Source organism: Amia ocellicauda, chromosome 14 (genome assembly GCF_036373705.1).
Source record: "Amia ocellicauda isolate fAmiCal2 chromosome 14, fAmiCal2.hap1, whole genome shotgun sequence".
Taxonomy (NCBI): Eukaryota; Metazoa; Chordata; class Actinopteri; order Amiiformes; family Amiidae; genus Amia; species Amia ocellicauda.
This window is the reverse complement of record NC_089863.1, coordinates 13,493,230-13,520,286: the sequence shown is the minus strand read 5'-3', so window position 1 is coordinate 13,520,286 and position 27,057 is coordinate 13,493,230. Positions and strand designations below refer to the sequence as shown.

Below are 27,057 nucleotides of genomic sequence, written 5' to 3'. Positions count from 1 at the left end.
TGTGTTGCATTAAACTGTTTTGTTGATAATTTTAGAAATAGAATCTGTCAACGCCGAGAAATATCTTCTCATTCCTGTTTAACTGTTTAGTCTGAAATTGACACACGTTAATAGACACTAGATTATAGGTGGCCCTGTCTATTCAGATGACGGATTAGGTGGTACCGCCTACAAATCGGGCACCTCTGTCAAAATATTTAATAACTTTTAAACGATTAAAGACAAATACATCTGGGCCTTTTACCTGCGTAGCTTACATTCCGCTGAAAACGCCCACATGCACTGTGTCGAGCTCTCGCACTTCCTGGTTTTAGAACTCCAGTACGCAGTGGCTAGAATAACTCTGGGGGTAATAGAAATTAATGTTCGCCTGGGTCAGTTTGCAAAAAAGGGGCATTATTTCAGTGTTATGTATATATTTTATTGAAAAACAATGCATATTTCAAAACCTAAGGCTTTGAAAAGCATGTTCTAACTGTCAAAACAATTCAGTTTTACAGTATGTGATATACAATCAATAATAAAAAAAAAATCACTTTTCGTTTCTGATTTGTTTTACCTTATTTCACATTTTCCACTCAATACTACATTATAAGTACATTATACAAGCATATAAGTGTAGCTGAGGTTGTCCTGAAAATATAGATATACAATTTGTGGTTTATAAGCTAATAAATATTGTTTATCAGCTAAAATGTAAAAGTGGTAAAATCGGACAAAATTGTCCCAGTCCTCTGAGAGTTAATCATTGAATAATAATAAATTAAGGGAAATTGTGGTAACAAGAAATGATAGGATCTTTCTCGGCACCCAAATGAGACTGATGTATATAACGAGAAGTTATTTGACATAAAAACTAACCTGCATTAGTTATTTGATGTCCGACTAACAAAACTAAAAAGAGACTCACCTTCATCTCACTAACCGGTATTGTAGTCAATGTGTTTGTAATTTTGTGTAACGTTTTGTGTGTCATCATATGTGATTCCATGGTCTTTGATTTGGTCATGGGAGTGATTTGTCTTTGATTTGCTGATCTTGAGTGAATTTTAATTAGTTTTTCCCTTTTTGTATAACTAGTGTGGTTCTACATTTTATCTTTGTTTTTAATACATTTGAGAATTTATATCTTTGGAATTGGTGTCTGTGTCCAATTATTGCAGAAATTGAGTTCTATAAGATTCTAGGATTCTTCATAAGGTGATACTTAAATTCACTTCTTTAACTGAAATGTATAAGTGTACCTATACTACAAGGGGCTATGGCTTAAAATATATACACACTAAAACAATGTTGTTCTCTACAGGTCTGTGCGGAGCTTCACTCGACCTCTGGAAGAGAGATGAGTTGATACATGAAAAGCTGTTGTTAAATAGCTGCCTATAGCTGCGTCCTGTAGCGCCCCCTCACCCCTCACAGGAAGCCGCTCTGTGCTGATCTCTGCTGCGCCAAGGATGACTCTCATTGAGGGCAACGATCCTTTCCCCGCTGGTGCTGCTGCGCTCCTGCTTCCCCCGGTTACAACAGGCTTTCATGCGGGCCGGGGGGCAGGTGCTCGGGATGAAGGGCACTTGCTGGGTCTTTGGGGGGAAAGGGCAGGAGCTGAAGCACCCCCTGTGGTCTATCTCAGACTGTGTCAGAGCTACATCAGAGTGAACACCTGTGAAGCAATTAGACAAAATACATGATTCAGTCAATTTAAACACACAGCATGGCAAACAAGATTTACTGAGTTTAATATGAACAATGCTGTACTCTGTACACTGAAGCGAAACGAATAATAGCAAGAAATGCACCAGACACATTTTCTCTGCCTATGAAGGGACTTTGGTAAAAGAAAATATGGGGAATAACTGACAGTCCAGTAAACCTCGGTGGTCCGCAGTCAGAATTTAAGAAGCCGCTACAAGGTACTTTGCATATTCGCTCAGGGGGGGATGGATAAAAGCTGCCAAGGATTGAATACACTAAAGGAGGTATACACTAAAACTCTAAAATTTAAAATGCATCCATTGACAGGAGGACAAGCTGAAAGCAGTTTGATAGTATGTTTTCATGTACTCATTATTACTATTTTCAATAAACCTGCAGTAAATTTGATCATTGTATTTGTACAATGTAAAGAAGTATACATAGAAGAAGCATACAAAACTGTAGCAGTAAAGTGTTTTGACTTTTCAGGTGGCAGTAAGATAGATATTTATAATTATAAATCATTAACTTGAGACTGAACATGGTGGTGAAACTTTCATATTCATGTCTGGAAGATTAGCAATCAGATTCAAACAAGGGGCACAAGGAGACTTAAAATGTGCTGTTACATCTAATTCAACTGCTATTGTTCTGCTTTATTGTGTCAGAGTATGTGACATTACACAGGATGATATTTTTCTGTACTTTTTTTTTTCTGTGAATTATCAGAGACAGAATCCTCTTGAGGTTGTGAGTGAGGCTTGTTGTGTTTCATATGCTTGTAGGTTTTTGTCAGGGCTCAGGCGTCACTTCTCTCACTGTGTGTCTCTGGCACAGTAATACACAGCGCTGTCATCAGTCTTCAGGCTGTTCATTTGTAAATACAGTTTGCTTTTGGAGTCGTCTCTGGAGATGGTGAATCTGCCTTGAACTGACTGGCCATATGATATAGTACTGGTACACATGTAAGCAACCCATTCCAGACCCTTCCCAGGAGCTTGTCTAACCCAGCTCATACAGTAGCTGCTGAAAGTGAATCCTGAGGCTGTACAGGACAGTGTGTGGGATTCTCCAGGCTTTTTAACTGCTGCCTCAGACTCAGTCAGCACGATCTGGGACTGAACACCTGTGGGAAGAAAACAAGTTCAACACTCACAATCTCAAGCACAGTCCAATCTCTCACAGTGAATCAGTCACTGCTGACAATACTCACCTGTTAAACATGTGGCCGCTATAATAATTGCAGTTAGAATGGCCATTGTTTGAGGTTGAGGTTGCAGTAATGAGACTTCAGTCTAGGCAGTCTGCACATTCACTGTGTCTCCTTCAGTGCAGTGAGATAAATGAAGCAGGAAGCCCTCTGAGTTTGCATGGACTCCTCCTCATGGGATGGGCAGTGTGGCTCAGCGCTTAAATACTGACTCACACACGGCTGGAGGAGGGGTGTTAGTCTGGGTATGATTTGCCACCGGTGATGATGGGGAATTTCCCCCTTCTGCTTTTTTTTTTTATCCCCCCCTCTGGTTGTTGTATTTTATCCCCAGTGGAGACACAGTATATCCCCACTTCTGATTTGCTTTTGTACATTCAGTCTCAGAATTTAATAAGTAACTTCCCAAATCTTACATTAGATGTACAGTAAAGTATAAATAATCTTAACTGTCCCTGTTACTGATTGTCCTTTTTTTGCTGTGGTGCTGTGCTGTGACCCGCCCCTGTCACTCAATCGCATCACGTCCTCATTCCGTTTTCTTTACTGGCTCTCTATAGCTTTAGCTTCTATACATTTTCCTTTAAAGATCAGCCAAGTAGTGTTACTGAAAATGCGCTTGGCCTCGCAAGTAGACTGCTGTCTTCACCTGACTTTGAGCCTGTTTGGCATGTCATGTTTTCCATTAAAAAAATAATTAAATTGATTATATTGCTAAATGTGTATTTTACACAAACGTTGAATACAGACCACATTCAAATGCAGAGATCCTAATGCTGCCTAAACACAGCAAATTATTTATTTTTGTATTTATTTTGTTAATGAAGCCAATTACAGTGTTAACTGATCAATGATTTCTCTCTCTTTTGAAATTGTACTTATTCTGAGCTTCATTATTGTCACGGTCTCTCAGGGGAGGACCGTAGAGCTTAGGGAGTTAGGACCCAGGTGCAGTTCACATAGAATGGGCAGACAAGACAAAGTGGCTGAGGAGAGACGAGGAGAGACGAGGAGAGACGAGGAGAGACGAGGAGAGACGAGGAGAGACGAGGAGAGACGAGGAGAGACGAGGAGAGACGAGGAGAGACGAGGAGAGACGAGGAGAGACGAGGAGACGAGGCTTGGAATCGTAGCCAATGCTGACGAGACTTCGCAGTGAGGGGTTTAAGACAGGGAGCAGGAACTGGGAAGAAAGGTGCAGAACCAATGGAAACAGAGGAAGAGTGAACAAGTGCACATGGGAGACCGGAATGTTAATAGGGTGATTGATAGGCGAGAAAAGAACAATGAGGGGAAAGGAAAGACAGGGAGACAGCGGCCTCTAGTGGAGAGAGAGGATGATGGCTTAAAACCATGACAATTATTCATTTATTTCATCATTGTATAGTAGGAACAGTTCATGGAGTAGCCTAGGCAAAGCAATCCAGTTATGAAGTTTTGGTGCAGCCTGTTTAAACTAGATGGATGTTAATGATACAAGGCTAAATAAAAGGTCAAAATTAGTTTTTTCAGTGATTCATATATATTATTTAATGGGTTCTCGCTGGTATATTTACTGCCTGGCCAAACAAATGCTAAAAAAAAAAAAAAAACTCTTGTTGCCCAATGCGAGATTCAAACCCTGGTTTCCTGCGTCACTGAAAGACCCAGGCCCCTTAGCAAGGTTTCAGGATCTCTACACTATATTAGACTCTCTCTGTCCTCTCACGTCTCATCCTGCCCGTCCCTCCTCTCCTCAGCCTTGGCTCTCTGCTGTTCTCCGCTCAACCCGAACTAGCCTGCGTGCCGCCGAACAGAAGTGGAAAATGACCAAACTCCCAGCTGCCCTTGAAGTCTACCGCTCTCTACTGTCTACATTCTCCTCCTCACTCACCTCAGCCAAGAAGTCTTACTTCCAATCACTCTTTGAATCCACTGTCAACAGCCCCTGCAAACTCTTCTCCACCTTCTCCTCCCTCCTTGCCCCCTTCCCACTCCTCCTCCCTCATCTCTCACTGCTGATGATTTCACCTCCATCTTCTCCTCCAAGATTGCATCCACAGGCTCTTCAACAGTCCCCCCTCCTCTCCCATCACACCCAAAACTCCCACCGATCAAGCTTCCTTTTCTTCATTCACACCTCTCTCAGACTCTGAAGTTTCCGCTCTCCTCCTACGTCACAAACCTACAACATGTGCCCTGGACCCTCATTACATTACATTATTTGTCATTTAGCAGACGCTCTGTCTCCCTACTCCCCTTCCTCTCAAAGACTCTCGAGCGGGCGGTCCACCGTCAGCTCTCTGACTTTCTGTCCCAACACTCACTCCTTGATAATCTACAATCCGGCTTCCGCACAGCTCACTCCACTGAGACGGCTCTCCTGGCTGTCACTGACTCCCTCAGCTGTGCTCAGACAGCCTCCCTCTCCTCAGTCCTCATCCTCCTTGATCTCTCCACAGCATTTGACACCGTTGATCACTCCATCCTCCTCTCCTGCCTCGCTGACCTTGGAATCCCTGGGACTGCTCTCACCTGGTTCTCCTCCTACCTCAGTGACTGGTCCTACCAAGTGACATGGCGAGGCTCCTCATCCACCCCCCAGCCACTCCTCACAGGTGTACCCCAAGGCTCCGTCCTGGGCCCGCTCCTGTTCTCTCTCTACACTCGCTCCCTGGGCCCCCTCATCGCATCCCATGGTTTCTCCTACCACTTATACGCTGGTGATGCCCAGATCTTCCTGTCTTTTCCCTCTTCTGACCCTCTCATCCCCTCTCGCATCTCTTCCTGCTTGTCTGCAGCAGGAGCTGAAACACAGACGCAGCGCAATAAAGCTTCCTATGAGCTCTCAGCACTGCGGCTCTTTACTATGGGCAGCAATAACAGCTGCACTGATCATAATAACACCGGCCACACGCACTGCACTCAACCATGAGTGTCATCAAGCAATTCAACCCACACAGGGATGCGTTATATGAATGAGCCTCTGTCACATCTGTGAACATGAGATAGTAACACAAATGCACTCACTCAGCCTGTTCAGACATGATGGGAACCTAAAGGGAAGATCAAAAGGAAACTGGTTAAAATGTACATATTCGTTATTTTGTTCTTGTACTTGCTGGTTTCAAATCTTTTAAAAAGAACAAGAGTGGTTTGCTTACTTTGTGTTTTGTACTGATTTCCTTCAATAACAATATGTACCCATGCCATCATATTTGCTCTCGTTTCTTTGGTGGATTTGTACACTTTTTCATGGGCAGACTGAGTGAAATAAGTGTTTTATGTTCTGTATTTATGAGCTCTGCTTTTTTCTTCAGATTTGTACCCTTAGTCCAAACAGTGAAAAGACAGGACCTGCCTCTCCTCTTTGTACAATTGTATTGTTTCAGGTCATTTACAATAAACTGACTTGAACTTGATTTGTTGCCTCATTTAAATTAAATACACATTTAATATAACCCTTATTAACCATCATTTGACAAATATCGATGCCAGATTGCAGGACAGCTATGTAGGCTGCACGGATGCGGGTCCTGGCGCTTCTCTTCCCGCAGTTATTACAGCAGCGATGCGCACTGCAAGGATCACAGTTGCGACATGATGCGCTTCCACAGCGAGCGGACCTGCGCACCGCACTGTGAGGGGCTGCGCACACCCCAAGATGGCGTTGCTCTTCAGCGCGACTGTGACGTCAGCGTGGAGCAAGTGCTCTATCTCCTGCTGTGCGGCGCAGAGTCCGGATGAGGGGCGGGGCTTGTGCCTCAGTTCAAAGCGCGGGAAACGGAGAGGAGTGTCAGCTGTGGATTCATTTCCTCAGTTCAGCCGCGGAGCTGAAGAGCCGCGCAGCCGCAGTGCGGCGTGTTCTTGCTGTGTGCGCATTGCGCTGATGTGCGCCTGTCCGGGGCTGAGCGGCCGCCTGTCCTCGGCGCTGGCCGAGCTGTTGAGAGCCGCCATTGAGGTCGGGGAGGCAGTGGGAGAGAGAAAGTAGAGTCTTTTCCAAATAGATTTTCCACTGGTTTGAAGACTCCAAGGTTGTGCACAAAATCTTCTTTGTAAGCAGGGTTTTCCACCGTAGTTACTTGAAGACAAAGTCTTTGAGGAAAGCAGGGCCCTGTTCGTTTCAGGGATTCCACTGTCACTTTGACGTAGAACAGTTAATGGGCCGATGAGCTCAGGAATTCTGGTAACTTTGGGGGAGAAATCTTCTTTATATCAGAGCTCCAGCTCAGGGCTAGAATGCTCTTATCACAATACACCCCCCCTTAACGCTACACCAGCATTTAGAATAAAAACTCTGAGAAGCTGCTGCAGGGCGCTTTAGCAGGTCAATGCCTTAACAAACAAACACATCAATTATTTTAACAGATATAATGCAAATCTGTGATGCACAATAAAGCTGTAACTTGATTGGCAAGTCAAATTTATAAAATATAAACTGTAATACGGATTTGTCTTGTTCAGCCACTCGTTTGGTTCTTTTGTTCAGAGATTAGAGATGACAGCAGCAGCGCTGAACGACATCCAGGTGTGAAATAGAGCACAATAATGGCATTAGACAGAGTTTCCCCTTTTTTAGGAAAAGTATTTTAAAGTATCGATTATTGAAATTCATGGCTTGGTACCGGTACCAAAATGACTGGACACTTTATTAGCACTTGAATGATGTTGTGATATAATGACTGGTGTAGGAATCGAATGAACTGTGAGTTTTCAGAGCTGCCGTTCACAGCACTGTGTCATCTCTCCCCCAGGAGCTGTAGAGGCCAGCGCTCTCCCTGACTCTGGGGAAAGGGCTCCCACTGAGCAGCAGCACTGGGAGCAGGAGTGGGGCTCCAGTCTGAGGCCAGAGCTCATGAAGATCCACCCTGAGCTGGACTGCACCCACACTGCGGATCTCTGCAGGACCCTGTCTCTGGGGTCTGAGTGTGGACCCAGTGCAGCTGGTGCTGAGCCGGGGTCTCCCTGAACACAGTGTGGACCCAGTCTGCTGTGTGATCACATCAAAACAGAGGACGACACACTGGAGTGTGTTAACACAGCGGAGCCGAGAACACAGACTCCCTTCAGAGACGCACTCAGTCATCTCACAATTGACAATATTACACACAGAGCCTGGGACCTGTGGCCTGAGCTCCCTGTAGCTGGACAGTGTGACCTGTGGCCTGAGCTCCCTGTAGCTGGACAGTGTGACCTGGGGTCTGAGCTCCCTGTAGCTGGACAGTGTGACCTGGGGTCTGAGCTACCTGTAGCTGGACAGTGTGACCTGGGGCCTGAGCTCCCTGTAGCTGGACAGTGTGACCTGGGGTCTGAGCTACCTGTAGCTGGACAGTGTGACCTGGGGCCTGCGCTCCCTGTAGCTGGACAGTGTGACCTGGGGCCTGCGCTCCCTGTAGCTGGACAGTGTGACCTGGGGTCTGAGCTCCCTGTAGCTGGACAGTGTGACCTGGGGCCTGAGCTCCCTGTAGCTGGACAGTGTGACCTGGGGTCTGAGCTCCCTGTAGCTGGACAGTGTGACCTGGGGCCTGAGCTCCCTGTAGCTGGACAGTGTGACCTGGGGTCTGAGCTACCTGTAGCTGGACAGTGTGACCTGGGGTCTGAGCTCCCTGTAGCTGGACAGTGTGACCTGGGGCCTGAGCTCCCTGTAGCTGGACAGTGTGACCTGGGGTCTGAGCTACCTGTAGCTGGACAGTGTGACCCAGATTCTGCTGCCTTGAGGACAGGGCTCAGTGGGGGGAGTGACAGTGCTGTGAGTGGGGAGAGGCCATCATCACAGCGCAGACAGCTGCATCCCAGACCCCCTAGACCACTCGCTCCTCCAGCTCCCCCTCCTCACCACTGTGGCGTGGAAAACAGCGTCCCCATCGCCAGCCCCAGAGTAGGAAGAGCTTCACAGGGGCATCAGAGGTTATTAGACAGCACTGCACTGTCAGAGAGAGACCGTCCAGCTGAGCTCAATGTGGGAGGAGTTTCTCTCAAACATCTGATCTCAAGACACACCAGCGCATTCACACAGGAGAGAAACCGTTCAGCTGTGTCCAGTGTGGGAAGAGTTTCTCTCAGGCAGCACACCTCAACACACACCAGCACATTCACACTGGAGAGAAGCCGTACTTCTGTGCCCAGTGTGGGAGATGCTTTTCTCCGGCATCTAACCTCATCAGACACCAGCGCACTCACACAGGACAGCAACCATAACATCCAATATGGGAAGAGCTTCACTGAAGCGGGAGTCTCACAGTTTTGTGTGGGCATTGTTGTTATTGTTATTATTATTGTTATTATTATTATTGTTATTATTGTTGTTATTAAAGTTTTTTTATCATCTATGGTTTCTTACATGTTTGACAATCACTAACATGCATTGTCTTCATTGGGGGGACACATATGTTCAAAATGTCCCCCCAATATATTGATATAAAATATAAATAAAATAAAAATGTGCTATGCTATGACAGACAACCACGCACCGCCTTCGAAATAATCATTAGCAAATGTAATCATAATAACTAAACTTAACAAATTGCCATTATTATTACTGCCGGTTCTAGTATGACGGTGTACTGCAGTTCTGCGTGTGGTTTGTCCAAGTGGTGTTGCCGAAGTCCAGCAGGGGTCGCTGCTTCACTGCTGTGAGTATAGAGGAGCAATCAATGTCAGACTCTGTACTGTCTCTGTTTCATTACTTTCAAATGTATTAAAAAGTGCAAAACTAGGCTGCGTCCCACAAAGAGTGTGCACTAGAGTGAGGAGGGTGCAGGTGAAGCTCAAAGCGCTCAATGGGACTGACTTCACACCTCAGCGTCCGCATTCAGCGCCTTTACCTTTGAACGAAAAAGTACCTGCAGTCTTTTCAAGTCATCTGTCTCTGTGTTTAATAACAATAATAATAATAATAATAATAATAATAATAATAATAATAATAATAATAATTAGGAGGTGATATTAACTAACAACTTATTTCCTAGTTTTATAGGCTACTGCTTCAGTAATTAATTAACTGATAGCTGCCAAAAGGTTTTTTGGCTGAACATTCTAATCATACATTTAAATTATGATTATATAATATTTTTATATTATCTATGTATTATAATTTCCTTGATACATAATTTATCAATATCTACTGTTATAGCTAGCATTACATTACATGTATTATATGCACTGCGCTGTTTTGTTCACTGCGCCGAAGGGACACTGAAGGACAAACAGCTGAGGGACAGACAGCGCTTATGGACACTGCGCTGCCGCCAACAAGGGAGGGACGAGGGAGCGAGTGTGCGGTTTGCGACGCAGCCCTGCAATGCAATATGAGTGTTACTGTTACATAGGCTGTGTCACTGTCGACTGTGATAGTTTTAACGCTGGAACTGTAATTGTGTAAATTAATACTATTTTGATAAAAAGTGTCAGTAATTGCATGGATTGGAAACGAACGTTTTTGGTAAAAACAGGCCGATTTGCGAGTGCTAATCAATCAACCACCACTAACGTTATCTCTCATAGCTCAGTTACCTGCACAGTTAATGAGCCACACATTCACCAGTGACCCATAATGGTGCTCACAGGCGGGTTCAACTAACTCAATGTCTTTATTACCTATATCTGTCAGAATGACCAGTGAAAGTAAAGTGTCCATCATTATATGTTGCGCTGCGTGTGTAATTGATGTAGACAGTAGTAGCTTTCACGTATTGCATATTATATAGTATACTGTATAGCTGTGCTTGCTTATAACATTATTAGTGTTTGATTAAAGTGCAACAGTTTCATTACAGTCCGCTTTCATTCACAGTGAATGTCATCGTGAGCAAGAGTAAGGTGACAGTGGCATTCCTCCGTTTTTGGGCAGCCTCAGAAAAGAAGAAAAGTAAGTTGAGAGCAGTGAGAAAATGAGTCCCAGTCAGATGATAGAAGTATACAGTAGCGCAAGAGATGTGTCAGTGTTTCTTGATATAATAATCATTGCCATTCAGATCAGAAATGGTTAGTAATCCATTCCTGAACATCATGGCAAGAAACACCACTTGTTCACTCTGGTGCGTTCAGAATAAAGAGAGAGAGAGAGAGAGAGAGAGAGAGAGAGAGAGAGAGAGAGAGAGAGAGAGAGAGAGAGAGAGCGCATAAGGATGCCCACGGGGGGGGGGGGGTCAAATCTGCTGGTGGGTCTGGGGGTCCCCCCCCCAAAAAAAAATAATTAAGTAATACATGGGATTAACTTTTTTATTAATTTTTTTACAATAATGTCTAATAGTGCAATGATGGTCCTGGAATCAACATTCATTATGATGTCGAAAACAACAACATGTCCATGTTGACTCCATGGCAACGGCCTTGTTCACAGGGATGGGCAACTCAGTGGAAATCTGGACAGCCTGACTGAGCTGCATCCTCCAGCAGACAGGAGGCAACACTCGCACTTCAATGCAATAATTGCTGGCTCAGTTAATCACTACAGTCAACCACTAGAGGGCATCGTTCATGAAGGATTTCAACTTAAGTCGCCATTACAACACCAGTCACACAGAAATATGATGAGTACACCAGAGCTGCTAGAGCCGCCATCATCACTGACTTGAAGGGCAAAATACAACGACAGCAATGTTTTTTTTTTACCAAAGCCGCAACTGTGCAAGAGTCCTCTCTAAAGCTAAAAAGTCACTCTGAGAGAGTGAAATTGTAAAAAGATGTGCAATAGAGATGGCGAAAACTTTTGGAAATGATACAATGGCGAAGGCCTTTGAATCAGTGTCTGTCTAATGGTGACATGCAGCATTTGTGACACTCAGAATCAGTTCAAGCAAAGCCAACAAGCTGAGTGACTGCAGGTGCTTTTCCCTGCACAGTGTGACGGGTCAGCCAGCTTCTCATTTACAGACAACCATTAACAGGCTGTCTTAAAGCCCTGCACGGGCCTCAAATCTAGCCCGGCCCTTGTCCGACAGCTGATCACAATCTCGGCCCGAGTCCGACTGGAGCCTGTGGGTTTTTTTTTTCCCCCATTACACAGCCTATACTACTGTTGCAGCCATTAAAATAATTCAGTGGCAAAGTAGTTATTTATTTTCGTTTCTTTAAGTTAATTTAGAAAAATATTTGGAGAATTTTTTGTTTGTTAAATTTAAGTTTTTGTTTTTTAAAGTGTCGACCAAGCAGCCAGCGGCCGACAGTGAGTTGATCACGTTTGATCAATTTAGCCTCTCAAATCAACACTTGCCTACAATAAAATCCATAGATATAAAACACTTCAAGCAAATCACACAATGCTAGTTTAAATGTTCATGATCACCACCACAGTAAAAAGGCATTTTTGACAAGCTGACCAGGCTGCTCTGCTGCTCGCAATGGCGTGCGGAAAAACAAGCGAACGGGCTGTACGATCTAATGAGCTGTCGGCTCTTGGTACTGATGGCTATGCTCATATCCACCATTGAGGACACAGAGGCCCGGACCTCTAACTCTTTGGTGCCGCAAAGATTGTACAACGCAAAGATAACCGACCTTCTCAAGTGTTCTTGCTTGAGTTGACCAATGAAATGGGCTGGGGGGCGGGCTTTGCACTCCACTGTGCTGGACTCAGAGCCATAGAGATTCTCTATATGACTATCGACTGTGTCAACACACCGGGCAGGGCAGCACCTTAAGCCGCTGAAGCGTTGTGAGGTAACTAGAGAATTGTAGTAGTAATCTGCTTGTAGTTCATTGCCATGATTCATCCCCACCCGGTCACACATCATCTGACAAATAGCTCCAGTGCGCAGTCACGCTTCGTTAAACAGCGGCCATCCATCATGAGTAAACTAGCTACCAGCTAACATTAACTCCATCCATCCAATGACGGACTGATATTAGGATGTGCGTTTCATTCATATCCATGAAAAATAATCCTTGAAACATTTATGATTTAAGGCAATTCTTATGTGATGGTGTATTGTAATCAATGAACATTCATACAGATTAGTCTCTGTGTATTTCCATACTGTTGTGTGGATCATTCATTGCAACATTACACCTGATTCTCATGTAGTACTGCTTGACAGATCATTTATGCTACTGCCCACTGACATGATTTAAAGCTATTATTATCCAACGTCAATTAGGGAAATCAATATTCTTCGTCTCCCAACCCTGCTAGCAAACTTAGTATTTGGACCTCAGTATTTTTAAAACCCTGCCAATGGCACAGCAACAACACAACACAACTTGCTTCTCCAACACAATGGTGCTGACTGTCCGGGTCTGCATCTGCTGCGTATTTTTAATCTTGCCTGCAAACACATTATTAGCAATACTGGGCTACTGTGGAAATTCAGCATGAATGTACAGTAGCCTGTGATTAATCAGACTCATTTTGTTTTCTGTAGGGAGAAGTATGACAAGTCCTTGCTGCTGACCACCCTGCGGGGCCTGTGCACCGTGCCCTTCATCCCAGTACAGGTGAGTCCTGCTTTCTCTGCCTGTGTTTATATCTGTGACCCAGGACAGCACAGCGAGTCACGTGACTGAAACTGATGTCTGCACCATGTGACAGAGGAGGAGGTGGCTTTAAAGAAATGTATACAGCTGTTCTACGATATATGTTATACGATGCAATATCACACTAGATGCGCGACTGCTCCTGACACAGGCCATCAGACAGCTGCCATTGTGCCGGGGTCGGCGGACTCTGAGAACTGACTCTGACTCTCTCTCTCTCTCTCCAGCAATGTTTGAGTAAGCGTTTTGATGCTTCCCAGCATGCTCTGGACCTCAGCAGCATTCGCACTGACCCAGGTAAGCACACGCTGTCACTGCCCACTCTCTCACTCTCTCACACTGTTTCTCTCACAGTCACCCTTCTAATCCGCCCCTGTCTCGCAGACATGGTGTCTCGGAATATCGAGGTGATCCTGAACAGGACGTGCGGCATGCAGGACATCAATGACATAATCGAGGAGAACATCCCTGAGGTAAGCCATAGCATCCAGCCTGCACTGGGGACACGGTGGTTTGTGGGGTGGGGTGGTTGTGTCCTCGAGAAGCAGGAGAGGAGAAACTGTAATCCTCAGCTGACAAGGATGGGGTCTTATTAATCTTCCTTACCTACACCCAGCTCCTCTCTCTGAACCTGCTGTCCATCCACTGCGCCCTCAGCTGGGTGTCAGAGACTGGGCTCAGGGCTTTTCTTTTCTCCTGCTGGTCTCTCTAACTGCTGGTCTGTGTTTAGTGAGGAGCTCTCTGAACACAGACACACTGCTAGTCTGTATTGCATTTGTTTAGGACACTATAGCCCTCGTTATTAGAGACGCTTGGAGAGAATATGTGCTCAACTGTTAAGGACTTTAGTGATATTCTGAGTGCCATGGAATAATAATTATGAATTGTTATAATTTATATGTTCACCTGTCCAATGTGCCAATTGGTATTTATATATACAAAGGCTTATAAAGTGCACATACAGCTACAGCACATACTACTCGACTTTTACTAGGACTCAGGACAGCCAGTGAAGAGGAGTGTTGTATTGTTCCCGTCATGCAATGGCTAATTGTTTCAGTATTGGATCTTGAATATTGAATTGTACATGAAACATTACTGACAGTCGGGTTGCTGCTGAAAGTGGGAGCAGTTGACTGTGTGTGGTCGTCTTTCCTCTGGGTCCAAAAACTGCAACTCAATGTGCAGAATAATGACGGGAACAATGAACTGCTGAAGGCCAACACTTCCCTTTGATCAGCTCTACTTCATTACTTTTGATAGGATGTAGTCATAGAATAAAACAAAACAGAACAAATCCTTTCTTTCAGATGGACATGTCACGGTCTGACAGGACATTGCGTGTCATTCTCCTGCTGTGACTGTCTGTGGCCACTAGATGCCCACTGAGGACATGAGCAACAACACACCCTGAACTTGTCTAGTGGTTGAAGAAGAAATCAAATATTATAAGAGCTACAACTTTCAAGTAAAGGCTGATTTAAAACATCAGAAGTAACAAACACCTACTCATGTGAAGAACTACATTTCACATTTCTAGGTTTTAAAGCTGACTGTGTCTCTCCGTTACTCTCTGGTCCTGGCAAGGGCTGACACAGCCTCTCTCAACAGCACCGATTCTTCCTGTCATTTCAAATGTAGCTCTCTAAGGCTCTGCATTCTGTTGTCGCCTGCATCTTGTTGTTTAACAAAACGTGCTGTTCGCATCCTTGACCAAGAGGTTATTCATTCATAAAGTCTATGTAGTAAGTCATCACAATGTCTCTTGTTAATTAGTTACAATGTGCTTGTTTGCTCCAATCAAGAAGGAAAGAACTGTCTTCTCTGTCTTGTACACAACCTATAAAATACCAAATGTAACTCAGAAATGTTGAGACTTCTCCTGTCAGGCTCCCCTGCAGCTGAATAACGAATCAACCTTGTACCACACAGCGAGTCTCGTGCTATTGTCTAACTCTTCATCATGAATCTGTATAATCAGCTGTAGTGTTCAGTGTGTTCTTGCTGCTGCAGTCCATTTCTTACGTGTATCAATTGCACACAGTTTACCATGAGGGTCAGTGACAGACTGAAAAGCACAGTATTATGCTGGTTAAAGACTCATAGATTCTGCTGACATTCTGCATTTATTGAAGTTCATGTTAGTTATTGCCGCTTTTGCCTTTCCCAATAGGCCACAGTTCACACATGAAAGTCATGTTGTGTTTCCTTCAGTAGACTACAGAAAACAGCAATTCAAATTCATTTTGATCTCAGGATTTAAAATGGTGACAAGAGACAGCTGAATGGGCTACTGATGTTCCTAAGTTGTTAATATCCATATGGTAGTTGTGTGCATGGCAGAGCTGTAGTACTGGAGACCGGTGTCAGTCCAGATTTGAATGGTGTTGGACTCGTATTGGACTCGCCACCTGAGGACTCGATGTCTCAGCCAAGACTGGGCCGAGACCGCAGAACAGGATCAGTCAATGTTTCACAGTTTAGTTTCCTGTACCTGCAGTAATGCAAAGCTTCTCTAGCTGATATATTTAACACAATATACAACTAATAGCAAAGCAGGTTATTATTATAAAACTATAGTACAGTGAATTAAATAACACACACAATACATTCAGTGCCTCCAAGTTCCTGCTATGTAGCTAGCATAGGAATCCTGTGACCTGAAATGTGTGTAAAGTAGCCAAGATCCACCACAATGTTGTGTCCTATTTTACTGTCAGATGAATACAGATGACTCCAGCGCTGAGCTGCTGCTCTGTTTACTTGTCTTTCTGTTACAATGTAGATATAGCTTTGTACTATACAGACAATGCGCTATGAAAACTCAACATCTGAGCATGAAAACAAACTGCTTTGAACTAGAAAATAAAGATAGACAGGTAACACTTGACAATAGCTCTCCCAAATTACAGTTTATTAACATATTAGGTATATTTGTCTGGTAAGGGTGTGGAGCTATACCGGGCTTCAGAGGCATAGGTTTAGAGAGGGACAGGGTAGAAACAACCCCCCAATGTGGAGAGAACCTTAAATTGTCCCCCCCAACATTGCATTCCCAGCTCCATAGGCGTAGAGGACACATCCCCCTAATATTGACAGCGTCCCCCAGTTCTGAAATGAAACCAATACCCTGCCAGGCATAGCCCACTTCTTACACATTAAGAACATATTGTCGGTTCTATACAGCTAATTGTTTAAACCTCACAGACAGGTGCTGCTGGGGAGGCGGTGACATCACTGAGGGTCGAGCGATGTCTCAGGGGTGACGACTGGCACGGCTGACCCCTGCAGCGAACCCTGCAGCCCAGCCGCCATTTGGTCTACGTCCTAGTCACTCAGCCCCCCGAGGTGGAGGGCTGGGGCCAGGGGCACTGTGTGGAGGTGTACCAGCAGGACATCGGGCATTGCGTCTACAAGATGACCTTTCACCCCTCGCTGACCTTCACCCAGCTGTGCCTGATGGGGTCCGAAGCACGGTGGTCACTGCTGCTGCTGTCTGGTCAGTGAGACGCAAACTGAATTGACATTGAATTTCAGCCCCCGAAGGCTGGCGCTGTCGTCTCACTCATGTGTCTCTCTCTCTCTCTCTCCAGATGAAGGGAAGGTGTACAGTCTGCAGGTGGACGAGACGCAGCTGGAAGGGTCCCACAGCGACACGCTGTATCTGGCCGTGAGGAGGATCAGCAAACTGCTGCCCCGTCTGCCCATCCGCCTGATCCACAGCAACCGCAGCAGCGTCCTCTACATCACAGGTGACAGTGTGTGTCAGTGTGTGACAGTGTTTCTCAGTGTGTGACAGTGTGTGTCAGTGTGTGACAGTGTTTCTCAGTGTGTGTCAGTGTGTGACAGTGTTTCTCAGTGTGTGACTGTGTGTGACTGTGTGTGATAGTGTCTCTCAGTGTGTGACTGTGTGTGTCTGTGTGTGACAGTGTCTCTCAGTGTGTGACAGTGTGTGACAGTGTGTTTCAGTGTGTGACAGTGTGTGACAGTGTGTTTCAGTGTGTGACAGTGTTTCTCAGTGTGTGTCAGTGTGTGACAGTGTTTCTCAGTGTGTGACTGTGTGTGACTGTGTGTTTCAGTGTGTGACAGTGTGTGACAGTGTGTTTCAGTGTGTGACTGTGTGTTTCAGTGTGTGACAGTGTGTTTCAGTGTGTGACAGTGTTTCTCAGTGTGTGTCAGTGTGTGACAGTGTTTCTCAGTGTGTGACTGTGTGTTTCAGTGTGTGACAGTGTGTTTTAGTGTGTGACAGTGTGTGTCAGTGTGTGTCAGTGTGTGACAGTGTTTCTCAGTGTGTGTCAGTGTGTGACAGTGTTTCTCAGTGTGTGACTGTGTGTTTCAGTGTGTGACAGTGTGTGACAGTGTGTGACAGTGTGTGTCAGTGTGTGACAGTGTGTTTCAGTGTGTGACTGTGTGTTTCAGTGTGTGACAGTGTGTTTCAGTGTGTGACAGTGTTTCTCAGTGTGTTTCAGTGTGTGACAGTGTTTCTCAGTGTGTGACTGTGTGTTTCAGTGTGTGACAGTGTGTTTTAGTGTGTGACAGTGTGTGTCAGTGTGTGTCAGTGTGTTACAGTGTTTCTCAGTGTGTGTCAGTGTGTGACAGTGTTTCTCAGTGTGTGACTGTGTGTTTCAGTGTGTGACAGTGTGTTTTAGTGTGTGACAGTGTGTGTCAGTGTGTGTCAGTGTGTGACAGTGTTTCTCAGTGTGTGTCAGTGTGTGACAGTGTTTCTCAGTGTGTGACTGTGTGTTTCAGTGTGTGACAGTGTGTTTTAGTGTGTGACAGTGTGTGTCAGTGTTTCTCAGTGTGTGACAGTGTGTTTCAGTGTGTGACAGTGTGTTTTAGTGTGTGACAGTGTGTGTCAGTGTGTGACAGTGTGTGACAGTGTGTTTCAGTGTGTGACTGTGTGTTTCAGTGTGTGACAGTGTGTCTCAGTGTGTGACTGTGTTTGTCAGTGTGTGGCAGTGTGTGACAGTGTTTCTCAGTGTGTGACAGTGTGTGACTGTGTGTGATAGTGTGTCTCAGTGTGTCTCAGTGTGTGACTGTGTTTGTCAGTGTGTGGCAGTGTGTGACAGTGTTTCTCAGTGTGTGACTGTGTGTGACAGTGTGTTTCAGTGTGTCTCAGTGTGTGACAGTGTGTCTCGGTGTGTCTCAGTGTGTCTCTCCTTTCAGAGGGGGGCTCAGTGTATCTGGAGCTGCACACATCAGAGGTCTGTAGTCAGCTATTCAGAACCGATTAGGTCTTCCACTTTAGGGACCCCCACGTCCCTCTGGGCCTGCCCCTGCCCAACAAGGTACCACCCCCCTGTGCCCACCATAGCACACACCGACCCAATCACACACACTAACAGCCAACCTTCCCATGTCTCTGTCTGTCTCTCTCTCTCTGTGTGTCCAGTCTCTTGCTCTCTCTGTGTCCAGTCTCTCTCTCTCTCTCTCTCTCTCTCTCTCTCTGTGTCCAGTCTCTCTTTTTCTTTGCGCCCAATCAGTCTCTCTGTCTGTGTGTCCAGGTGGTCAGTGTGTCTCTGGGCCAGACTCACCTCTGTCAGCTGGATGTGCTCGACCGCCTGTTCATACAGGGAAGCAACCACTATGGCCAGCTGGGCACCGGAGACAAGATCGACCGTGGAGAACCAGTGCAGGTCCAATGCTGCCCATACGCTGTATACACCCCATATTGACACACTGACCCTATAGAAACACACGCTATAGACACTGCAATTATTGACCCTATAGCAGCACAGACTCACACACTGACCCTATAGACACATACCCTATATACACTGCAATTACTGACCCTATAGCAGCACAGACTCACACACTGACCCTATAGACACACACCCTATATACACTGCAATTACTGACCCTATAGCAGCACAGACTCACACACAGACCCTATAGACAAACACCCTATAGACACTGCAATCACACACTGCAAAGCCTCTCTAGCTGATATATTTAACAAAATATACAACTAATAGCAAAGCAGGTTATTATTATAAAACTAAAGTACAGTGAATTAAATAACACACACAATACATCCAGTGCCTCCAAGTTCCTGCTACGTAGCTTGTAGCTTGTAGCTTGTATAATAAATACAGTTGAAGATGTTTTTATATTTATTCTATTTAGTCATACAAACAGATCCAAAATACACAAATTAAAGCAACGGAATTCAATAAAAGTAAGAGCATTTAAGCACTGCTACATTGATAGTAATTTTCATTATTCAATACCTTTACTCTGATCGTTACCCTCTGAGAGTCATAATTATAAAATATGATTGTGGTGACCCCATAAGGTTATTATATAATTAAGTGATCTACGCCACCCTTTGATTATACCAGGAGCAAAGCGAACTCTGAATCTAATTGCTTTACAATCCCTGTTCAGATCCCTTCCAAACTAAAAGGGAGAATAAATCAAACACGAGCGTGCATAGAAGATGTTCTGCCCTATCACAGGCAAGGGTCTTTATTATATAATACAGAATAAACAAAAAACATTTTCTGGTTATAAAAATAACAGAAATGTAATGTCTGCAAATCTGTGTTGAAATGAACTCCTCCACGATAGCACCCAGACAGCTACACAGTCAAAGGCGTCACAGCTCCTAAAGAAAATGTGCTCAAAACAAAATACAAATACATCTTTAGTTTCACACAAAATAAGTAAGGTGCAAGAACAATCTTTAACTTGATAATAAATATAATCAAAAATACTACACCAAAAACAGACGGGGCAGTGACACCAGAGAATATATTCTAACGCTTGGGCTATAGGCCACATTACATTTGCATCGCAAAAGTACAAGACGTTATATGCAAACGCAGCGCAACGCAGCGCAACTGTCCGTACCCATAGTAGCAAAGAGACCAACACAAAAGGCAGTTCATTGTGTCAATGAAGGCTGCAAGGGCTGACTATATACAACACCCATTGTTGCTTAAACAGATTAAATAAATTAATTAGGCAGGGTTGGTCTCCTCTTCTACATTCAGAAGCATGCCTGAAACCCTGTGAAAACTAACAACATCCAGGGGTGTGAAAGGAACATGTAATCAGAGAGTTGGGTTGACATCTATATATATTGTTTTATATTATATTCTTTTGTGGAGGGGGACTTACATGGAGTGCGTTATTGAGGACTTGTTTTCCGGCTACTGATCTCCTGTGCAAGAAGCAGCTGGTGAGCAGATAGACAAGAAAAGATCACTTTCGATAATGATGACAATGAGGACATGACTGAGGACAGAGACTGAAATCAAGAAAAACCAGAGATATTTAACACCAACAACAGAGTATGATTTGTCAAAAATCCAGGGTGGGGGTGATGCCGAATCATCATCAGTCGGTGTGGGGGTTGTGGTTAAGATAGCTCTAATATAGTGTAGAGATCCTGAAACCTTGCTAAGGGGCCTGGGTCTTTCAGTGATGTAGTAAGGTCACTGTACTGTGGTGTGGGAAGCCAGCGTTTGAATCTCGCATTGGCCAAGAGTTTTTTTTTCTTCTTTTTTTTTAACATTTTGTTTGGCCAGGTGGCAAATATACCAGCGGGAACCCATTAAATAATAATAATAATTATTATTATTTTATTTCTTGGCAGACGCCCTTATCCAGGGCAACTTACAACAGAAGTGCAAACAAAGTGCAAAAATACAGTGAAGTACAAGGCATCAATCATTACAAATTCAATTTAGCTAAAACAGCAATTCAAAATAATACATTTTACAGTACAGTAAGTGACTTCCTACATATAATATACATGAATCACTGAAAGAAACACCATTTAGTCAACTAATTTTGACCTTTCATTTAGTCTTGTATCATTAACGTCCATCTAGTTTAGGCAGGCTGCACCAAAACGTCATAACTGGCTGGCATTGCCTAGGCTACTCCATGACAGGGCTCCAGACTGTGCCTAAAACTGTCGCATTTGCGACCAAAAATACTTATTTGCGACTGATATTTCTGCTCAATTTGCCACTGGCAACAATATAAATTTACACGTTATGTCCATCTAGGTCCATCTAGTTTAGGCGGGCTGCACCAAAACTTCATAACTGGATTGCTTTGCCTAGGCTACTTCATGAACAGTTCCTACTATACAATAATGAAGTAAATGCATAATGAAGCTCAAAAGAAGGGCAATTTCAAAAGAGAGATAATTCATTGATCAGTTAACATTAACAAAACAATTACAAAAATAAAGAATTTGCTGTGTTTAGGAAGCATTAGGATCTCTGCATTTGAATGTGGTCTGAATTAAACATTTGTGTAAAACATACATTTAGCAATATAATCAAATTAATTATTTTTTAATGGAAAACATGGCATGCCAACCAGGCTCAAAGTCAAGTGAAGACAGCAGTCTACTTGCGAGGCCAAGCGCATTTTCAGTAACTACTTGGCTAATCTTTAAAGGAAAATGTAATAGAAGCTAAAGCTATAGAGAGCCAGTAAAGAAAACAGGGAATGAGGACGTGATGTGAGTGACAGGGGCGGGTCACAGCACAGCACCACAGCAAAAAAAGGCCAATCAGTGACAGGGACAGTTAAGAAGATCATTTATAGTTTACTGTACATCTAATGTAAGATTTGGGAAGTTACTTATTAAATTCTGAGACTGAATGTGCAAAAGCAAATAAAAAGTGGGAATATACCGTGTCTCTACCGTGGATAAAATATACCAACCAGAGGGTGGGATCAAAAAAATAGCAGAAGGGGGAAAATCCCCATCATCCCCGGTGGCAAATCATACCCAGACTAACACCCCTCCTCCAGCAGTGTGTGAGTCAGTGTTTAAGCGCTGAGCCACACTGCCCATCCCATGAGGAGGAGTCCATGCAAACTCAGAGGGCTTCCTGCTTCATTTATCTCACTGCACTGAAGGAGACACAGTGAATGTGCAGACTGCCTAGACTGAAGTCTCATTACTGCAACCTCAACCTCAAACAATGGCCAGTCTAACTGCAATTATTATAGCGGCCACATGTTTAACAGGTGAGTATTGTCAGCAGTGACTGATTCACTGTGAGAGATTGGACTGTGCTTGAGATTGTGAGTGTTGAACTTGTTTTCTTCCCACAGGTGTTCAGTCCCAGATCGTGCTGACTGAGTCTGAGGCAGCAGTTAAAAAGCCTGGAGAATCCCACACACTGTCCTGTACAGCCTCAGGATTCACTTTCAGCAGCTATCACATGGGCTGGGTTAGACAGGCTCCTGGGAAGGGACTGGAATGGGTGGCTTTAATTTACACTGATGGCAGTAGCAAGTATTATGCCCAGTCAGTTCAAGGCAGATTCACCATCTCCAGAGACAACTCCAAAAGCACAGTGTATTTACACATGAACAGCCTGAAGACTGATGACAGCGCTGTGTATTACTGTGCCAGAGACACACAGTGAGAGAAGTGAAGGCTGAGCCCTGACAAAAACCCACAAGCACATCAAACAAAACAAGCCTCACTCACAACCTCAAGAGGATTCTGTCTCTGATAATTCACCACGTACAGAAAAATATCATCCTGTGTAATGTCACATACTCTGACACAATAAAGCAGAACAATAGCAGTTGAATTAGAAGTAACAGCACATTTTAAGTCCCTTGTTTGAATCTGATTGTTAATCTTCCAGACATGAATATGAAAGTTTCACCGCCATGTTCAGTCTCCAGTTAATGATTAATAATAATAAATATCTATCTTACTGCCACCTGATCAACACATATCACTAAGCTACAGTTTATTAACACTGATCAAATGAAATGTAAATACAAGGCAGTTTAGTGTTTTCTTTCTTCAAACATGTTTACAACCTTTACTCCAGCCCTCACAAATCAATTGCTGCTACTTAAATACCTCACAGATAACCACTATCTTCAAAGACCAATCAATAATATTCAAATAATTGAATTTCTTACAGTTTGAAAGACAAAATATGTTCATTCATATTTAATTATTAATATTAGTATATATTTTTATTTCATGAAATAAAGAACAATTAACTTTCATTGCCACAGGGTATTTACCACTTTGTGAGCCAAGAGGAATTTAAATATCGCTCTGTTTAAAGAGCTGTATGCACAACTCACCAGCTCCTGTTTCCTATATTACCCCCATAAAACCAACAGAGGTGGAGGGCGAGTGCTGGGTTCATTTGAGCTCATGTTCAGCATCACTGCCTACAAGAGTGCAGGTTTATACACAACTGGGCTTTTATTGAATGGGTTATCAGGTACGTATTTCCAGCTGTCAATTTGGTTTTTGTCTTAAAAATTGGACATATACATATTTAAATATACCCTCCCCACACCCTCACAAACAGCCCCAATTTATTTAACTGTCTATTATCCAGGTTGTTATTTTTTTAAACTGAAAATAGCAGAATAAATCAACAAATTATTATTATTATTATTATTATTATTATTATTATTATTATTATTATTATTATTATTATTATTATTATTATTTCTTGGCAGACTTACAACATAAGTGCAATACAAAGTGCAAGAATATAGTTAAGTAAAGGCATCAAATATAACAAACTCAATTTACATAAAACATAGCAATTCAAAATATAATACATTTTACAATTTCCAATTTACACAGTTAAGTAAGTGAGGTACATCCTGGACAGTAAAAGCTATTTGCTGTCAAGATGTAGGGTCTCAGTCAAGGGCTATGGTGAAGGGAGCAAGGAGGAAAACAATCAAAAACGCAAGAAGCATAATAACAATCTGTTAAGTGCTATCTAACAGGGATTAAAAGGACTAATATTACAAGTACATCTGAAAAGATGTGTCCATTAAAAAATATTTAATGGAAAAAATGTGGAGAAAAAAAAAAATCACATCAATATATAGGACTTTCCCCTCATTCAGTCCCCTCAGTGTGGATACACAGTACTCACCACTCTGGCATTTGTCCACAGTTTGTTAAAGACATCCACTTCACTTTTGTACCAGTGCTCCCAGCAATACATCCAATATTATGAGTAATAGAAATGTACAATGAATACTATGAATACTATTACTACCACCACCATTATCAAACAACAAAACAACAGCATCAACAACAACAACAATAATAATAATAATAATAATAATAATAATAAAATAATAATAATAATAATGTACAAAGCAGTTTCCAAGTCAAAGCTCAATTCCCTTCAAGTCTGTTGTGTTTTGTGTTTCTGTTTGATGTGAAACAGTCAGTCGTTACACTCAGATGCTCCAGAGCCCCAGAGGCTCAACTGTATGTTTTTTTTTTTAATCATATATCACTACAGTTTATTTTAACATTTCAAACCCCAATGACAGCTTACAATTTCCCCAAGAGGACTAATGGCTAAAATGTGTAAGAGACTACTGAGGTAAAAATCAATGTGTTTTATAGAAATCAGTTTTGGAATAAAAATATAGAGTTTTCAGCAATATATTTGGATAATATAATAATAATAATAATAATAATAATAATAATAATAATAATAATATACAGATTTTCACTGCATTTGTGTTTTAAAGTGTTGAATTGACTGTTTACAATGGAACAAGAAAGGGAAGTAGTTTTTGTATTGCTCCTCTATCAGTCTGTGTCACTGTGAGTCTCGGGCACAGTAATACACAGCCATGTCTTCAGCTCTCAGGCCGCTCAGCGTCAGTGTAGACTGGCTGTTAGAGGTGTCCCAGATAAGCGTCAGTCTTCCTTGGACACTCTGTGCACTGATTGTGCTGCAACGTCCCAGAAATTCAAGGCCCTTTCCAGGAGCCTGGCGAATCCAGCTAATACAGTAGTTTGAAAATGTGTCACCAGAGCACACAATACTCAGAGTTTGTCCTGGCGTCTTCACTTCAGAAGATGTTGACTGAGTCAAGGTAACAGACAGACACCCTACAAAAGAATCATGGTCATTAATAAGAGCATATTACTGTATACATATCAACACAATCACACAACCCATGACAGAGAGAAAGTAAATGTGCCCGTACCCCTGAAGCAACACAATAAAAGCCAGAAACACACAAAGACGTCCATGTCTGTGTCAGAGAGGCAGGTCTCATCCGCTGGCGTTGCTTGGGACTGAGTGCCTGCTTGTCGGGGCCGCTCCTTATACAGTGAAGGAGTCAGCCTGCTTTGCATAGAGTTGTATAAATCCCACTGGTTACAGGAGTGAGAGGATTCAGAGCGCAGTGACGTTTCTCAACATCTCTCTCTGTCTGCCTCTGAAAGACAGCTGGCCTTTACATCTGCTTCTGCACTGGTCAGCCACCTGGGGCCGAGAACATGGTCATTGATTTGTAATCCTCTACTAAACATTAAAAATAATATGTAATTATTTCTAATCCCAAGATTGTGGGTATTCAGATATAAATTTGTATTATTAGTATTAAAATTGACAGTGTTCTGGTGGGATGGATTGAACCCTTTCACACCCGTTCTCTGTGCTTTGTGCTTCAGGTCAGTTGATTGAAGACAATGATATTAGCCTCTTAATGAGGTTCTGAGTTGTAGTATCCAGTTGTAACGCAGATCCGTGTAGGAGGTTGGACCCAAGTGCAGATAAGATAATAACAGAGAATACATGAATGTCTAGGGCTGGCAACAGGTACAGGATGGGCAAAGCTATAATTGTAGTAGACAGGACGAGTGAGAGATCAGACGATCGAGCTAACGGACTAGGGCAGCAAATCCAAGAATTAAAGCCAAAGAGACAGACAGGCAAAAGGTAGTTACACGTGAAAATACTAGAACAACAGCGACACAAGGCTTGGTGTTGACACTGGGGTGTAATCAATACTTAGGAAAGAAGTCTGGGAACAGAGGGGTATATATGGTGATGGAAGGGCAGGAATAAATAAGAACAGGAGCAGAAGATAATTGGATAAATCAATGGGAAGGTGATGAGGAATCCAGGATATCCAGACCAACAGCGACCTCTGATGGTGAGACGAGGGAATTCAGGACAGAATTGTAACGGCAGTCTAGCGGTCTATGAACAGCATTCTGTGCTTCTCCACAACAATCAGTGATTCTGCACTTTAATTTGAGAGCCATGTTTTCACACAGAAATTCCTCAATTCAAGCATATCGAACAATACAAGCCTCACTCACAACCCCAAATGGATGCTGTCTCTGCTAATTCCCCATGTAGAGAATAATAACATCCTGTTTACACATACTTTAGCACAATACATTTGAACACACATTTGTTGAATTACAGACACACAGCACCCTTTTCTACAATCTCCTTTTACTCTGGTTTGAATGTGATTGTTACTCCTGGAGATCATGATCAGAAACACGCATCGCCATTGAAGTCCCCAGTGAAATAATACAGCGAACTAAACTAAACTGGTCCAAACTGGTTACTATTACTAGTGTTATTAATTTGTAAACAAGCACTCTTTATACTTTATACTAACTTAACAGTTACTATAGGCAGCTTATTCATTAAGGGCTTTAATGCAAACTGTCATCAAATCTTCATGTCAATTAAAATAAGACTCAATTCATTTCATGATTTTTTAAACTATGTCCGCTGTATTCAACAGCATTTTGAATGGGTTCAATCTGTCACCTCCTTCAGCAGTGTGTGAGTCAGTATTTAAGCGCTGAGCCACACTGCCCATCCCATGAGGAGGAGTCCATGCAAACTCAGAGGGCTTCCTGCTTCATTTATCTCACTGCACTGAAGGAGACACAGTGAATG

The 27,057-nt window shown here is 43.2% G+C and overlaps 1 protein-coding gene across 1 annotated transcript in view; it reads right to left on the bottom strand.

The window, feature by feature from the left end:
• Nucleotides 1–27,057, bottom strand: part of LOC136767282 (zinc finger protein ZFP2-like) — a 150,366-nt gene that overhangs the window by 24,253 nt on the left and 99,056 nt on the right. The window lies entirely within an intron of this gene.